The sequence below is a fragment of the Hyla sarda genome, chromosome 4 (genome assembly GCF_029499605.1).
Source record: "Hyla sarda isolate aHylSar1 chromosome 4, aHylSar1.hap1, whole genome shotgun sequence".
NCBI lineage: Eukaryota > Metazoa > Chordata > Amphibia > Anura > Hylidae > Hyla > Hyla sarda.
The window spans coordinates 43,880,364-43,895,363 of NC_079192.1; the positions used below are offsets into that span (position 1 = coordinate 43,880,364).

The window sequence follows — 15,000 nt, forward strand, 5'->3', positions numbered from 1 at the left end:
TCTAAAATTTGTATTCTTTTGAATTATCAGCTTGGCACTGGATCATACCACCATGCCACTTGCCTCGTTAGCGCAGTAGGTAGCGCGTCAATCTCATAATCTGAAGGTCGTGAGTTCAATCCTCACACGGGGCAATTTTTCTTGGCTTTAGCCATGAGGTTTTGTTGATTTCCTTAAGAGATGGGCATGAGTTTAGCTTAGAAGGCAAGTGGACCAAATGAATGGCTTAAAGCTGTGGGGTAATGATTTTCTTTTTTCATCCACAAAGAACAACTCCAACTCCAGCTTCTTAACTCTGCAGTGATCTGGTCGGCCTATGAATTTAATAATCTGAAAACTGTGAGTTTGATTCCCACACCGGGCAATTTTTCCATCTTTTGCCATGAGGTTTGGTTGACTTCTTGTCTTTAGCCATGAGAGACAAAACTGGGCAATTTTCTTGTCTTTAGCCATGAGGTTTTGTTGATTTCCTTAAGAGATGGGCATGAGTTTAGCTTAGAAGGTAATTTTTCCATCTTTTGCCATGAGGTTTGGTTGACTTCTTGTCTTTAGCCATGAGAGACAAAACTGGGCAATTTTCTTGTCTTTAGCCATGAGGTTTTGCTGAATTCCTTAAGAGATGGGCATGAGTTTAGCTTAGAAGGCAAGTGGACCAAATGAATGGCTTAAAGCTGTGGGGTAATGATTTTCTTTTTCCATCCACAAAGTACAACTCCAACTTCAGCTGCTTAACTCTGCAGTGATCTGGTCGGCCTATGAATTTAATAATCTGAAAACTGTGAGTTTAATCCTCACACCAGGCAATTTTTCCATCTTTTGCCACGAGGTTTGGTTGACTTCCTTAGCATCATAGAGTTAGAAAGTGGAGATGGGGATGAGTTTAGCTTTGAAGCCAAGTGGGATCTTGAGAAAATGGATATAATAAATGGCTAACAACAGATGTGTTACGATTTCTTTCTTTTCACCCACAAAGATCAACTAGAACTCCGTCCGCTTCACTTTCAAATGACCTCACACTCCTTTGAACTTGCCTGCAAGTTTATAAAAAAAACACATTCCCATACCGGGAGTCGAACCCGGGCCGCCTGGGTGAAAACCAGGAATCCTAACCGCTAGACCATATGGAACCTGCTTCTGCCACAGTTTTTTTGTATGAGGAAAAAAAAAGTAAAAAAGTGATCTAAAATTAGTATTCTTTTGAATTATCCGCTTGGCACTGGATCATACCACCATGCCACTTGCCTCGTTAGCGCAGTAGGTAGCGCGTTAGTCTCATAATCTGAAGGTCGTGAGTTCGATCCTCACACAGGGCAATTTTTCTTGGCTTTAGCCATGAGGTTTTGTTGATTTCCTTAAGAGATGAGCATGAGTTTAGCTTAGAAGGCAAGTGGACCAAATGAATGGCTTAAAGCTGTGGGGTAATGATTTTCTTTTTTCATCCACAAAGAACAACTCCAACTCCAGCTGCTTAACTCTGCAGTGATCTGGTCGGCCTATGAATTTAATAATCTGAAAACTGTGAGTTTGATTCCCACACCGGGCAATTTTTCCATCTTTTGCCATGAGGTTTGGTTGACTTCTTGTCTTTAGCCATGAGAGACAAAACTGGGCAATTTTCTTGTCTTTAGCCATGAGGTTTTGTTGATTTCCTTAAGAGATGGGCATGAGTTTAGCTTAGAAGGTAATTTTTCCATCTTTTGCCATGGGGTTTGGTTGACTTCTTGTCTTTAGCCATGAGAGACAAAACTGGGCAATTTTCTTGTCTTTAGCCATGAGGTTTTGCTGAATTCCTTAAGAGATGGGCATGAGTTTAGCTTAGAAGGCAAGTGGACCAAATGAATGGCTTAAAGCTGTGGGGTAATGATTTTCTTTTTCCATCCACAAAGTACAACTCCAACTCCAGCTGCTTAACTCTGCAGTGATCTGGTCGGCCTATGAATTTAATAATCTGAAAACTGTGAGTTTAATCCTCACACCAGGCAATTTTTCCATCTTTTGCCATGAGGTTTGGTTGACTTCCTTAGCATCATAGAGTTAGAAAGTGGAGATGGGGATGAGTTTAGCTTTGAAGCCAAGTGGGATCTTGAGAAAATGGATATAATAAATGGCTAACAACAGATGTGTTCCGATTTCTTTCTTTTCACCCACAAAGACCAACTAGAACTCCGTCCGCTTCACTTTCAAATGACCTCACCCTCCTTTGAACTTGCCTGCAAGTTTATAAAAAAAACACATTCCCATACCGGGAGTCGAACCCGGGCCGCCTGGGTGAAAACCAGGAATCCTAACCGCTAGACCATATGGGACCTGCTTCTGCCACAGTTTTTTTGTATGAGGAAAAAAAAAAGTAAAAAAGTGATCTAAAATTTGTATTCTTTTGAATTATCCGCTTGGCACTGGATCAAACCACCATGCCACTTGCCTCGTTAGCGCAGTAGGTAGCGCGTCAGTCTCATAATCTGAAGGTCGTGAGTTCGATCCTCACACGGGGCAATTTTTCTTGGCTTTAGCCATGAGGTTTTGTTGATTTCCTTAAGAGATGGGCATGAGTTTAGCTTAGAAGGCAAGTGGACCAAATGAATGGCTTAAAGCTGTGGGGTAATGATTTTCTTTTTTCATCCACAAAGAACAACTCCAACTCCAGCTGCTTAACTCTGCAGTGATCTGGTCGGCCTATGAATTTAATAATCTGAAAACTGTGAGTTTGATTCCCACACCGGGCAATTTTTCCATCTTTTGCCATGAGGTTTGGTTGACTTCTTGTCTTTAGCCATGAGAGACAAAACTGGGCAATTTTCTTGTCTTTAGCCATGAGGTTTTGTTGATTTCCTTAAGAGATGGGCATGAGTTTAGCTTAGAAGGTAATTTTTCCATCTTTTGCCATGGGGTTTGGTTGACTTCTTGTCTTTAGCCATGAGAGACAAAACTGGGCAATTTTCTTGTCTTTAGCCATGAGGTTTTGCTGAATTCCTTAAGAGATGGGCATGAGTTTAGCTTAGAAGGCAAGTGGACCAAATGAATGGCTTAAAGCTGTGGGGTAATGATTTTCTTTTTCCATCCACAAAGTACAACTCCAACTCCAGCTGCTTAACTCTGCAGTGATCTGGTCGGCCTATGAATTTAATAATCTGAAAACTGTGAGTTTAATCCTCACACCAGGCAATTTTTCCATCTTTTGCCATGAGGTTTGGTTGACTTCCTTAGCATCATAGAGTTAGAAAGTGGAGATGGGGATGAGTTTAGCTTTGAAGCCAAGTGGGATCTTGAGAAAATCGATATAATAAATGGCTAACAACAGATGTGTTCCGATTTCTTTCTTTTCACCCACAAAGACAAACTACAACTCCATCCGCTTCACTTTCCAATGACCTCACCCTCCTTTGAACTTGCCTGCAAGTTTATAAAAAAAACACATTCCCATACCGGGAGTCGAACCCGGGCCGCCTGGATGAAAACCAGGAATCCTAACCGCTAGACCATATGGGACCTACTTCTGCCACTGTTTTTTTGTTGGAGGAAAAAAAAAAGTAAAAAAGTGATCTAAAATTTGTATTCTTTTGAATTATCAGCTTGGCACTGGATCATACCACCATGCCACTTGCCTCGTTAGCGCAGTAGGTAGCGCGTCAATCTCATAATCTGAAGGTCGTGAGTTCAATCCTCACACGGGGCAATTTTTCTTGGCTTTAGCCATGAGGTTTTGTTGATTTCCTTAAGAGATGGGCATGAGTTTAGCTTAGAAGGCAAGTGGACCAAATGAATGGCTTAAAGCTGTGGGGTAATGATTTTCTTTTTTCATCCACAAAGAACAACTCCAACTCCAGCTTCTTAACTCTGCAGTGATCTGGTCGGCCTATGAATTTAATAATCTGAAAACTGTGAGTTTGATTCCCACACCGGGCAATTTTTCCATCTTTTGCCATGAGGTTTGGTTGACTTCTTGTCTTTAGCCATGAGAGACAAAACTGGGCAATTTTCTTGTCTTTAGCCATGAGGTTTTGTTGATTTCCTTAAGAGATGGGCATGAGTTTAGCTTAGAAGGTAATTTTTCCATCTTTTGCCATGAGGTTTGGTTGACTTCTTGTCTTTAGCCATGAGAGACAAAACTGGGCAATTTTCTTGTCTTTAGCCATGAGGTTTTGCTGAATTCCTTAAGAGATGGGCATGAGTTTAGCTTAGAAGGCAAGTGGACCAAATGAATGGCTTAAAGCTGTGGGGTAATGATTTTCTTTTTCCATCCACAAAGTACAACTCCAACTTCAGCTGCTTAACTCTGCAGTGATCTGGTCGGCCTATGAATTTAATAATCTGAAAACTGTGAGTTTAATCCTCACACCAGGCAATTTTTCCATCTTTTGCCACGAGGTTTGGTTGACTTCCTTAGCATCATAGAGTTAGAAAGTGGAGATGGGGATGAGTTTAGCTTTGAAGCCAAGTGGGATCTTGAGAAAATGGATATAATAAATGGCTAACAACAGATGTGTTACGATTTCTTTCTTTTCACCCACAAAGATCAACTAGAACTCCGTCCGCTTCACTTTCAAATGACCTCACACTCCTTTGAACTTGCCTGCAAGTTTATAAAAAAAACACATTCCCATACCGGGAGTCGAACCCGGGCCGCCTGGGTGAAAACCAGGAATCCTAACCGCTAGACCATATGGAACCTGCTTCTGCCACAGTTTTTTTGTATGAGGAAAAAAAAAGTAAAAAAGTGATCTAAAATTTGTATTCTTTTGAATTATCCGCTTGGCACTGGATCATACCACCATGCCACTTGCCTCGTTAGCGCAGTAGGTAGCGCGTTAGTCTCATAATCTGAAGGTCGTGAGTTCGATCCTCACACGGGGCAATTTTTCTTGGCTTTAGCCATGAGGTTTTGTTGATTTCCTTAAGAGATGAGCATGAGTTTAGCTTAGAAGGCAAGTGGACCAAATGAATGGCTTAAAGCTGTGGGGTAATGATTTTCTTTTTTCATCCACAAAGAACAACTCCAACTCCAGCTGCTTAACTCTGCAGTGATCTGGTCGGCCTATGAATTTAATAATCTGAAAACTGTGAGTTTGATTCCCACACCGGGCAATTTTTCCATCTTTTGCCATGAGGTTTGGTTGACTTCTTGTCTTTAGCCATGAGAGACAAAACTGGGCAATTTTCTTGTCTTTAGCCATGAGGTTTTGTTGATTTCCTTAAGAGATGGGCATGAGTTTAGCTTAGAAGGTAATTTTTCCATCTTTTGCCATGAGGTTTGGTTGACTTCTTGTCTTTAGCCATGAGAGACAAAACTGGGCAATTTTCTTGTCTTTAGCCATGAGGTTTTGCTGAATTCCTTAAGAGATGGGCATGAGTTTAGCTTAGAAGGCAAGTGGACCAAATGAATGGCTTAAAGCTGTGGGGTAATGATTTTCTTTTTTCATCCACAAAGAACAACTCCAACTCCAGCTGCTTAACTCTGCAGTGATCTGGTCGGCCTATGAATTTAATAATCTGAAAACTGTGAGTTTGATTCCCACACCGGGCAATTTTTCCATCTTTTGCCATGAGGTTTGGTTGACTTCTTGTCTTTAGCCATGAGAGACAAAACTGGGCAATTTTCTTGTCTTTAGCCATGAGGTTTTGTTGATTTCCTTAAGAGATGGGCATGAGTTTAGCTTAGAAGGTAATTTTTCCATCTTTTGCCATGAGGTTTGGTTGACTTCTTGTCTTTAGCCATGAGAGACAAAACTGGGCAATTTTCTTGTCTTTAGCCATGAGGTTTTGCTGAATTCCTTAAGAGATGGGCATGAGTTTAGATTAGAAGGCAAGTGGACCAAATGAATGGCTTAAAGCTGTGGGGTAATGATTTTCTTTTTCCATCCACAAAGTACAACTCCAACTCCAGCTGCTTAACTCTGCAGTGATCTGGTCGGCCTATGAATTTAATAATCTGAAAACTGTGAGTTTAATCCTCACACCAGGCAATTTTTCCATCTTTTGCCATGAGGTTTGGTTGACTTCCTCAGCATCATAGAGTTAGAAAGTGGAGATGGGGATGAGTTTAGCTTTGAAGCCAAGTGGGATCTTGAGAAAATGGATATAATAAATGGCTAACAACAGATGTGTTCCGATTTCTTTCTTTTCACCCACAAAGACCAACTAGAACTCCGTCCGCTTCACTTTCAAATGACCTCACCCTCCTTTGAACTTGCCTGCAAGTTTATAAAAAAAACACATTCCCATACCGGGAGTCGAACCCGGGCCGCCTGGGTGAAAACCAGGAATCCTAACCGCTAAACCATATGGGACCTGCTTCTGCCACAGTTTTTTTGTATGAGGAAAAAAAAAAGTAAAAAAGTGATCTAAAATTTGTATTCTTTTGAATTATCCGCTTGGCACTGGATCAAACCACCATGCCACTTGCCTCGTTAGCGCAGTAGGTAGCGCGTCAGTCTCATAATCTGAAGGTCGTGAGTTCGATCCTCACACGGGGCAATTTTTCTTGGCTTTAGCCATGAGGTTTTGTTGATTTCCTTAAGAGATGGGCATGAGTTTAGCTTAGAAGGCAAGTGGACCAAATGAATGGCTTAAAGCTGTGGGGTAATGATTTTCTTTTTTCATCCACAAAGAACAACTCCAACTCCAGCTGCTTAACTCTGCAGTGATCTGGTCGGCCTATGAATTTAATAATCTGAAAACTGTGAGTTTGATTCCCACACCGGGCAATTTTTCCATCTTTTGCCATGAGGTTTGGTTGACTTCTTGTCTTTAGCCATGAGAGACAAAACTGGGCAATTTTCTTGTCTTTAGCCATGAGGTTTTGTTGATTTCCTTAAGAGATGGGCATGAGTTTAGCTTAGAAGGTAATTTTTCCATCTTTTGCCATGGGGTTTGGTTGACTTCTTGTCTTTAGCCATGAGAGACAAAACTGGGCAATTTTCTTGTCTTTAGCCATGAGGTTTTGCTGAATTCCTTAAGAGATGGGCATGAGTTTAGCTTAGAAGGCAAGTGGACCAAATGAATGGCTTAAAGCTGTGGGGTAATGATTTTCTTTTTCCATCCACAAAGTACAACTCCAACTCCAGCTGCTTAACTCTGCAGTGATCTGGTCGGCCTATGAATTTAATAATCTGAAAACTGTGAGTTTAATCCTCACACCAGGCAATTTTTCCATCTTTTGCCATGAGGTTTGGTTGACTTCCTTAGCATCATAGAGTTAGAAAGTGGAGATGGGGATGAGTTTAGCTTTGAAGCCAAGTGGGATCTTGAGAAAATCGATATAATAAATGGCTAACAACAGATGTGTTCCGATTTCTTTCTTTTCACCCACAAAGACAAACTACAACTCCATCCGCTTCACTTTCCAATGACCTCACCCTCCTTTGAACTTGCCTGCAAGTTTATAAAAAAAACACATTCCCATACCGGGAGTCGAACCCGGGCCGCCTGGATGAAAACCAGGAATCCTAACCGCTAGACCATATGGGACCTACTTCTGCCACTGTTTTTTTGTTGGAGGAAAAAAAAAAGTAAAAAAGTGATCTAAAATTTGTATTCTTTTGAATTATCCGCTTGGCACTGGATCATACCACCATGCCACTTGCCTCGTTAGCGCAGTAGGTAGCCCGTCAGTCTCATAATCTGAAGGTCGTGAGTTCAATCCTCACACGGGGCAATTTTTCTTGGCTTTAGCCATGAGGTTTTGTTGATTTCCTTAAGAGATGGGCATGAGTTTAGCTTAGAAGGCAAGTGGACCAAATGAATGGCTTAAAGCTGTGGGGTAAGGATTTTCTTTTTTCATCCACAAAGAACAACTACAACTCCAGCTGCTTAACTCTGCAGTGATCTGGTCGGCCTATGATTTTAATAATCTGAAAACTGTGAGTTTGATTCCCACACCGGGCAATTTTTCCATCTTTTGCCATGAGGTTTGGTTGACTTCTTGTCTTTAGCCATGAGAGACAAAACTGGGCAATTTTCTTGTCTTTAGCCATGAGGTTTTGTTGATTTCCTTAAGAGATGGGCATGAGTTTAGCTTAGAAGGTAATTTTTCCATCTTTTGCCATGAGGTTTGGTTGACTTCTTGTCTTTAGCCATGAGAGACAAAACTGGGCAATTTTCTTGTCTTTAGCCATGAGGTTTCGCTGAATTCCTTAAGAGATGGGCATGAGTTTAGCTTAGAAGGCAAGTGGACCAAATGAATGGCTTAAAGCTGTGGGGTAATGATTTTCTTTTTCCATCCACAAAGTACAACTCCAACTCCAGCTGCTTAACTCTGCAGTGATCTGGTCGGCCTATGAATTTAATAATCTGAAAACTGTGAGTTTAATCCTCACACCAGGCAATTTTTCCATCTTTTGCCATGAGGTTTGGTTGACTTCCTTAGCATCATAGAGTTAGAAAGTGGAGATGGGGATGAGTTTAGCTTTGAAGCCAAGTGGGATCTTGAGAAAATGGATATAATAAATGGCTAACAACAGATGTGTTCCGAATTCTTTCTTTTCACCCACAAAGACCAACTACAACTCCATCCGCTTCACTTTCCAATGACCTCACCCTCCTTTGAACTTGCCTGCAAGTTTATTAAAAAAAAAAAATTCCGATACCGGGAGTCGAACCCAGGCCGCCTGGGTGAAAACCAGGAATCCTAACCGCTAGACCATATGGGACCTACTTCTGCCACTGTTTTTTTGTTTGAGGAAAAAAAAAAAGTAAAAAAGTGATCTAAAATTTGTATTCTTTTGAATTATCAGCTTGGCACTGGATCATACCTCCATGCCACTTGCCTCGTTAGCGCAGTAGGTAGCCCGTCAGTCTCATAATCTGAAGGTCGTGAGTTCAATCCTCACACGGGGCAATTTTTCTTGGCTTTAGCCATGAGGTTTTGTTGATTTCCTTAAGAGATTGGCATGAGTTTAGCTTAGAAGGCAAGTGGACCAAATGAATGGCTTAAAGCTGTGGGGTAATGATTTTCTTTTTTCATCCACAAAGAACAACTCCAACTCCAGCTTCTTAACTCTGCAGTGATCTGGTCGGCCTATGAATTTAATAATCTGAAAACTGTGAGTTTGATTCCCACACCGGGCAATTTTTCCATCTTTTGCCATGAGGTTTGGTTGACTTCTTGTCTTTAGCCATGAGAGACAAAACTGGGCAATTTTCTTGTCTTTAGCCATGAGGTTTTGTTGATTTCCTTAAGAGATGGGCATGAGTTTAGCTTAGAAGGCAAGTGGACCAAATGAATGGCTTGAAGCTGTGGGGTAAGGATTTTCTTTTTTCATCCACAAAGAACAACTCCAGCTGCTTAACTCTGCAGTGATCTGGTCGGCCTATGAATTTAATAATCTGAAAACTGTGAGTTTGATCCTCACTTTGGGCAATTTTTCCATCTTTTGCCATGAGGTTTGGTTGACTTCTTGTCTTTAGCCATGAGAGACACAACTGGGCAATTTTCTTGTCTTTAGCCATGAGGTTTTGCTGAATTCCTTAAGAGATGGGCATGAGTTTAGCTTAGAAGGCAAGTGGACCAAATGAATGGCTTAAAGCTGTGGGGTAATGAATTTCTTTTTCCATCCACAAAGTACAACTCCAACTCCAGCTGCTTAACTCTGCAGATATCTGGTCGGCCTATGAATTTAATAATCTGAAAACTGTGAGTTTAATCCTCACACCAGGCAATTTTTCCATCTTTTGCCATGAGGTTTGGTTGACTTCCTTAGCATCATAGAGTTAGAAAGTGGAGATGGGGATGAGTTTAGCTTTGAAGCCAAGTGGGATCTTGAGAAAATGGATATAATAAATGGCTAACAACAGATGTGTTCCGATTTCTTTCTTTTCAACCACAAAGACCAACTAGAACTCCGTCCGCTTCACTTTCAAATGACCTCACCCTCCTTTGAACTTGCCTGCAAGTTTATAAAAAAAACACATTCCCATACCGGGAGTCAAACCTGGGCCGCCTGGGTGAAAACCAGGAATCCTAACCGCTAGACCATATGGGACCTGCTTCTGCCACAGTTTTTTTGTTGGAGGAAAAAAAAAAAAAAAAAGTGATCTAAAATTTGTATTCTTTTGAATTATCCGCTTGGCACTGGATCATACCATCATACCACCATGCCACTTGCCTCGTTAGCGTAGTGGGTAGCGCGTCAGTCTCATAATCTGAAGGTCGTGAGTTCGATCCTCACACGGGGCAATTTTTCTTGGCTTTAGCCATGAGGTTTTGTTGATTTCCTTAAGAGATGGGCATGAGTTTAGCTTAGAAGGCAAGTGGACCAAATGAATGGCTTAAAGCTGTGGGGTAATGATTTTCTTTTTTCATCCACAAAGAACAACTCCAACTCCAGCTGCTTAACTCTGCAGTGATCTGGTCGGCCTATGAATTTAATAATCTGAAAACTGTGAGTTTGATTCCCACACCGGGCAATTTTTCCATCTTTTGCCATGAGGTTTGGTTGACTTCTTGTCTTTAGCCATGAGAGACAAAACTGGGCAATTTTCTTGTCTTTAGCCATGAGGTTTTGTTGATTTCCTTAAGAGATGGGAATGAGTTTAGCTTAGAAGGTAATTTTTCCATCTTTTGCCATGAGGTTTGGTTGACTTCTTGTCTTTAGCCATGAGAGACAAAACTGGGCAATTTTCTTGTCTTTAGCCATGAGGTTTTGCTGAATTCCTTAAGAGATGGGCATGAGTTTAGCTTAGAAGGCAAGTGGACCAAATGAATGGCTTAAAGCTGTGGGGTAATGATTTTCTTTTTCCATCCACAAAGTACAACTCCAACTCCAGCTGCTTAACTCTGCAGTGATCTGGTCGGCCTATGAATTTAATAATCTGAAAACTGAGTTTAATCCTCACACCAGGCAATTTTTCCATCTTTTGCCACGAGGTTTGGTTGACTTCCTTAGCATCATAGAGTTAGAAAGTGGAGATGGGGATGAGTTTAGCTTTGAAGCCAAGTGGGATCTTGAGAAAATGGATATAATAAATGGCTAACAACAGATGTGTTCCGATTTCTTTCTTTTCACCCACAAAGACCAACTAGAACTCCGTCCGCTTCACTTTCAAATGACCTCACCCTCCTGTGAACTTGCCTGCAAGTTTATAAAAAAAACACATTCCCATACCGGGAGTCAAACCCGGGCCGCCTGGTTGAAAACCAGGAATCCTAACCGCTATACCATATGGAACCTGCTTCTGCCACAGTTTTTTTGTATGAGGAAAAAAAAGTAAAAAAGTGATCTAAAATTTGTATTCTTTTGAATTATCCGCTGGGCACTGGATCACAGCACCATGCCACTTGCCTCGTTAGCGCAGTAGGTAGCGCGTCAGTCTCATAATCAGAAGGTCGTGAGTTCGATCCTCACACGGGGCAATTTTTCTTGGCTTTATCCATGAGGTTTTGTTGATTTCCTTAAGAGATGGGCATGAGTTTAGCTTAGAAGGCAAGTGGACCAAATGAATGGCTTAAAGCTGTGGGGTAAGGATTTTCTTTTTTCATCCACAAAGAACAACTCCAACTCCAGCTGCTTAACTCTGCAGTGATCTGGTCGGCCTATGAATTTAATAATCTGAAAACTGTGAGTTTGATCCTCACTTTGGGCAATTTTTCCATCTTTTGCCATGAGGTTTGGTTGACTTCTTGTCTTTAGCCATGAGAGACACAACTGGGCAATTTTCTTGTCTTTAGCCATGAGGTTTTGCTGAATTCCTTAAGAGATGGGCATGAGTTTAGCTTAGAAGGCAAGTGGACCAAATGAATGGCTTAAAGCTGTGGGGTAATGATTTTCTTTTTCCATCCACAAAGTACAACTCCAACTCCAGCTGCTTAACTCTGCAGTGATCTGGTCGGCCTATGAATTTAATAATCTGAAAACTGTGAGTTTAATCCTCACACCAGGCAATTTTTCCATCTTTTGCCATGAGGTTTGGTTGACTTCCTTAGCATCATAGAGTTAGAAAGTGGAGATGGGGATGAGTTTAGCTTTGAAGCCAAGTGGGATCTTGAGAAAATGGATATAATAAATGGCTAACAACAGATGTGTTCCGATTTCTTTCTTTTCACCCACAAAGACCAACTAGAACTCTGTCCGCTTCACTTTCAAATGACCTCACCCTCCTTTGAACTTGCCTGCAAGTTTATAAAAAAAACACACATTCCCATACCGGGAGTCGAACCCGGGCCGCCTGGGTGAAAACCAGGAATCCTAACCGCTAGACCATATGGGACCTGCTTCTGCCACAGTTTTTTTGTATGAGGAAAAAAAAAAGTAAAAAAGTGATCTAAAATTTGTATTCTTTTGAATTATCCGCTTGGCACTGGATCATACCACCATGCCACTTGCTTCGTTAGCGCAGTAGGTAGCGCGTCAGTCTCATAATCTGAAGGTCGTGAGTTCGATCCTCACACGGGGCAATTTTTCTTGGCTTTAGCCATGAGGTTTTGTTGATTTCCTTAAGAGATGGGCATGAGTTTAGCTTAGAAGGCAAGTGGACCGAATGAATGGCTTAAAGCTGTGGGGTAAGGATTTTCTTTTTTCATCCACAAAGAACAACTCCAACTCCAGCTGCTTAACTCTGCAGTGATCTGGTCGGCCTATGATTTTAATAATCTGAAAACTGTGAGTTTGATTCCCACACCGGGCAATTTTTCCATCTTTTGCCATGAGGTTTGGTTGACTTCTTGTCTTTAGCCATGAGAGACAAAACTGGGCAATTTTCTTGTCTTTAGCCATGAGGTTTTGTTGATTTCCTTAAGAGATGGGCATGAGTTTAGCTTAGAAGGTAATTTTTCCATCTTTTGCCATGAGGTTTGGTTGACTTCTTGTCTTTAGCCATGAGAGACAAAACTGGGCAATTTTCTTGTCTTTAGCCATGAGGTTTTGCTGAATTCCTTAAGAGATGGGCATGAGTTTAGCTTAGAAGGCAAGTGGACCAAATGAATGGCTTAAAGCTGTGGGGTAATGATTTTCTTTTTTCATCCACAAAGAACAACTCCAACTCCAGCTTCTTAACTCTGCAGTGATCTGGTCGGCCTATGAATTTAATAATCTGAAAACTGTGAGTTTGATTCCCACACCGGGCAATTTTTCCATCTTTTGCCATGAGGTTTGGTTGACTTCTTGTCTTTAGCCATGAGAGACAAAACTGGGCAATTTTCTTGTCTTTAGCCATGAGGTTTTGTTGATTTCCTTAAGAGATGGGCATGAGTTTAGCTTAGAAGGTAATTTTTCCATCTTTTGCCATGAGGTTTGGTTGACTTCTTGTCTTTAGCCAAGAGAGACAAAACTGGGCAATTTTCTTGTCTTTAGCCATGAGGTTTTGCTGAATTCCTTAAGAGATGGGCATGAGTTTAGCTTAGAAGGCAAGTGGATCAAATGAATGGCTTAAAGCTGTGGGGTAATGATTTTCTTTTTCCATCCACAAAGTACAACTCCAACTTCAGCTGCTTAACTCTGCAGTGATCTGGTCGGCCTATGAATTTAATAATCTGAAAACTGTGAGTTTAATCCTCACACCAGGCAATTTTTCCATCTTTTGCCACGAGGTTTGGTTGACTTCCTTAGCATCATAGAGTTAGAAAGTGGAGATGGGGATGAGTTTAGCTTTGAAGCCAAGTGGGATCTTGAGAAAATCGATATAATAAATGGCTAACAACAGATGTGTTCCGATTTCTTTCTTTTCACCCACAAAGACCAACTACAACTCCATCCGCTTCACTTTCCAATGACCTCACCCTCCTTTGAACTTGCCTGCAAGTTTATAAAAAAAACACATTCCCATACCGGGAGTCGAACCCGGGCCGCCTGGGTGAAAACCAGGAATCCTAACCGCTAGACCATATGGGACCTGCTTCTGCCACAGTTTTTTTGTTGGAGGAAAAAAAAAAAGTAAAAAAGTGATCTAAAATTTGTATTCTTTTGAATTATCCGCTTGGCACTGGATCATACCACCATGCCACTTGCCTCGTTAGCGTAGTAGGTAGCGCGTCAGTCTCATAATCTGAAGGTCGTGAGTTCGATCCTCACACGGGGCAATTTTTCTTGGCTTTAGCCATGAGGTTTTGTTGATTTCCTTAAGAGATGGGCATGAGTTTAGCTTAGAAGGCAAGTGGACCAAATGAATGGCTTAAAGCTGTGGGGTAATGATTTTCTTTTTTCATCCACAAAGAACAACTCCAACTCCAGCTTCTTAACTCTGCAGTGATCTGGTCGGCCTATGAATTTAATAATCTGAAAACTGTGAGTTTGATTCCCACACCGGGCAATTTTTCCATCTTTTGCCATGAGGTTTGGTTGACTTCTTGTCTTTAGCCATGAGAGACAAAACTGGGCAATTTTCTTGTCTTTAGCCATGAGGTTTTGTTGATTTCCTTAAGAGATGGGCATGAGTTTAGCTTAGAAGGTAATTTTTCCATCTTTTGCCATGAGGTTTGGTTGACTTCTTGTCTTTAGCCATGAGAGACAAAACTGGGCAATTTTCTTGTCTTTAGCCATGAGGTTTTGCTGAATTTCTTAAGAGATGGGCATGAGTTTAGCTTAGAAGGCAAGTGGACCAAATGAATGGCTTAAAGCTGTGGGGTAATGATTTTCTTTTTCCATCCACAAAGTACAACTCCAACTTCAGCTGCTTAACTCTGCAGTGATCTGGTCGGCCTATGAATTTAATAATCTGAAAACTGTGAGTTTAATCCTCACACCAGGCAATTTTTCCATCTTTTGCCACGAGGTTTGGTTGACTTCCTTAGCATCATAGAGTTAGAAAGTGGAGATGGGGATGAGTTTAGCTTTGAAGCCAAGTGGGATCTTGAGAAAATGGATATAATAAATGGCTAACAACAGATGTGTTCCGATTTCTTTCTTTTCACCCACAAAGACCAACTAGAACTCCGTCCGCTTCACTTTCAAATGACCTCACCCTCCTTTGAACTTGCCTGCAAGTTTATAAAAAAAACACATTCCCATACCGGGAGTCGAACCCGGGCCGCCTGGGTGAAAACCAGGAATCCTAACCGCTAGACCATATGGG

General features: G+C 41.3%; 20 non-coding genes across 20 annotated transcripts in view; 11 read left to right on the forward strand and 9 right to left on the reverse strand.

The window, feature by feature from the left end:
* The first annotated feature begins 61 nt into the window (after positions 1-61).
* TRNAM-CAU (transfer RNA methionine (anticodon CAU)) lies at positions 62-134 on the forward strand. Its single transcript has one exon. It is a non-coding gene; the product is annotated as a tRNA-Met (tRNA).
* A 921-nt stretch (positions 135-1,055) lies between these two features.
* Positions 1,056-1,127, reverse strand: TRNAE-UUC (transfer RNA glutamic acid (anticodon UUC)). Its single transcript has one exon. It is a non-coding gene; the product is annotated as a tRNA-Glu (tRNA).
* Positions 1,128-2,234: 1,107 nt separating this feature from the next.
* On the reverse strand, positions 2,235-2,306 carry TRNAE-UUC (transfer RNA glutamic acid (anticodon UUC)). The gene has a single exon. It is a non-coding gene; the product is annotated as a tRNA-Glu (tRNA).
* Positions 2,307-2,420: 114 nt separating this feature from the next.
* On the forward strand, positions 2,421-2,493 carry TRNAM-CAU (transfer RNA methionine (anticodon CAU)). Its single transcript has one exon. It is a non-coding gene; the product is annotated as a tRNA-Met (tRNA).
* A 921-nt stretch (positions 2,494-3,414) lies between these two features.
* On the reverse strand, positions 3,415-3,486 carry TRNAE-UUC (transfer RNA glutamic acid (anticodon UUC)). The gene has a single exon. It is a non-coding gene; the product is annotated as a tRNA-Glu (tRNA).
* A 114-nt stretch (positions 3,487-3,600) lies between these two features.
* Positions 3,601-3,673, forward strand: TRNAM-CAU (transfer RNA methionine (anticodon CAU)). Its single transcript has one exon. It is a non-coding gene; the product is annotated as a tRNA-Met (tRNA).
* A 921-nt stretch (positions 3,674-4,594) lies between these two features.
* TRNAE-UUC (transfer RNA glutamic acid (anticodon UUC)) lies at positions 4,595-4,666 on the reverse strand. The gene has a single exon. It is a non-coding gene; the product is annotated as a tRNA-Glu (tRNA).
* Positions 4,667-4,779: 113 nt separating this feature from the next.
* Positions 4,780-4,852, forward strand: TRNAM-CAU (transfer RNA methionine (anticodon CAU)). Its single transcript has one exon. It is a non-coding gene; the product is annotated as a tRNA-Met (tRNA).
* A 1,360-nt stretch (positions 4,853-6,212) lies between these two features.
* TRNAE-UUC (transfer RNA glutamic acid (anticodon UUC)) lies at positions 6,213-6,284 on the reverse strand. Its single transcript has one exon. It is a non-coding gene; the product is annotated as a tRNA-Glu (tRNA).
* Positions 6,285-6,398: 114 nt separating this feature from the next.
* Positions 6,399-6,471, forward strand: TRNAM-CAU (transfer RNA methionine (anticodon CAU)). The gene has a single exon. It is a non-coding gene; the product is annotated as a tRNA-Met (tRNA).
* Positions 6,472-7,392: 921 nt separating this feature from the next.
* On the reverse strand, positions 7,393-7,464 carry TRNAE-UUC (transfer RNA glutamic acid (anticodon UUC)). Its single transcript has one exon. It is a non-coding gene; the product is annotated as a tRNA-Glu (tRNA).
* Positions 7,465-7,578: 114 nt separating this feature from the next.
* On the forward strand, positions 7,579-7,651 carry TRNAM-CAU (transfer RNA methionine (anticodon CAU)). Its single transcript has one exon. It is a non-coding gene; the product is annotated as a tRNA-Met (tRNA).
* A 1,109-nt stretch (positions 7,652-8,760) lies between these two features.
* On the forward strand, positions 8,761-8,833 carry TRNAM-CAU (transfer RNA methionine (anticodon CAU)). Its single transcript has one exon. It is a non-coding gene; the product is annotated as a tRNA-Met (tRNA).
* Positions 8,834-10,098: 1,265 nt separating this feature from the next.
* TRNAM-CAU (transfer RNA methionine (anticodon CAU)) lies at positions 10,099-10,171 on the forward strand. The gene has a single exon. It is a non-coding gene; the product is annotated as a tRNA-Met (tRNA).
* A 1,103-nt stretch (positions 10,172-11,274) lies between these two features.
* On the forward strand, positions 11,275-11,347 carry TRNAM-CAU (transfer RNA methionine (anticodon CAU)). The gene has a single exon. It is a non-coding gene; the product is annotated as a tRNA-Met (tRNA).
* A 782-nt stretch (positions 11,348-12,129) lies between these two features.
* Positions 12,130-12,201, reverse strand: TRNAE-UUC (transfer RNA glutamic acid (anticodon UUC)). The gene has a single exon. It is a non-coding gene; the product is annotated as a tRNA-Glu (tRNA).
* A 114-nt stretch (positions 12,202-12,315) lies between these two features.
* On the forward strand, positions 12,316-12,388 carry TRNAM-CAU (transfer RNA methionine (anticodon CAU)). The gene has a single exon. It is a non-coding gene; the product is annotated as a tRNA-Met (tRNA).
* A 1,360-nt stretch (positions 12,389-13,748) lies between these two features.
* TRNAE-UUC (transfer RNA glutamic acid (anticodon UUC)) lies at positions 13,749-13,820 on the reverse strand. Its single transcript has one exon. It is a non-coding gene; the product is annotated as a tRNA-Glu (tRNA).
* Positions 13,821-13,935: 115 nt separating this feature from the next.
* Positions 13,936-14,008, forward strand: TRNAM-CAU (transfer RNA methionine (anticodon CAU)). The gene has a single exon. It is a non-coding gene; the product is annotated as a tRNA-Met (tRNA).
* Positions 14,009-14,929: 921 nt separating this feature from the next.
* Positions 14,930-15,000, reverse strand: part of TRNAE-UUC (transfer RNA glutamic acid (anticodon UUC)) — a 72-nt gene continuing 1 nt past the window's right edge. Inside the window, exon 1 of the tRNA in view lies at positions 14,930-15,000. This exon is cut by the window's right edge and continues 1 nt beyond it. This is a non-coding gene — a tRNA (tRNA-Glu).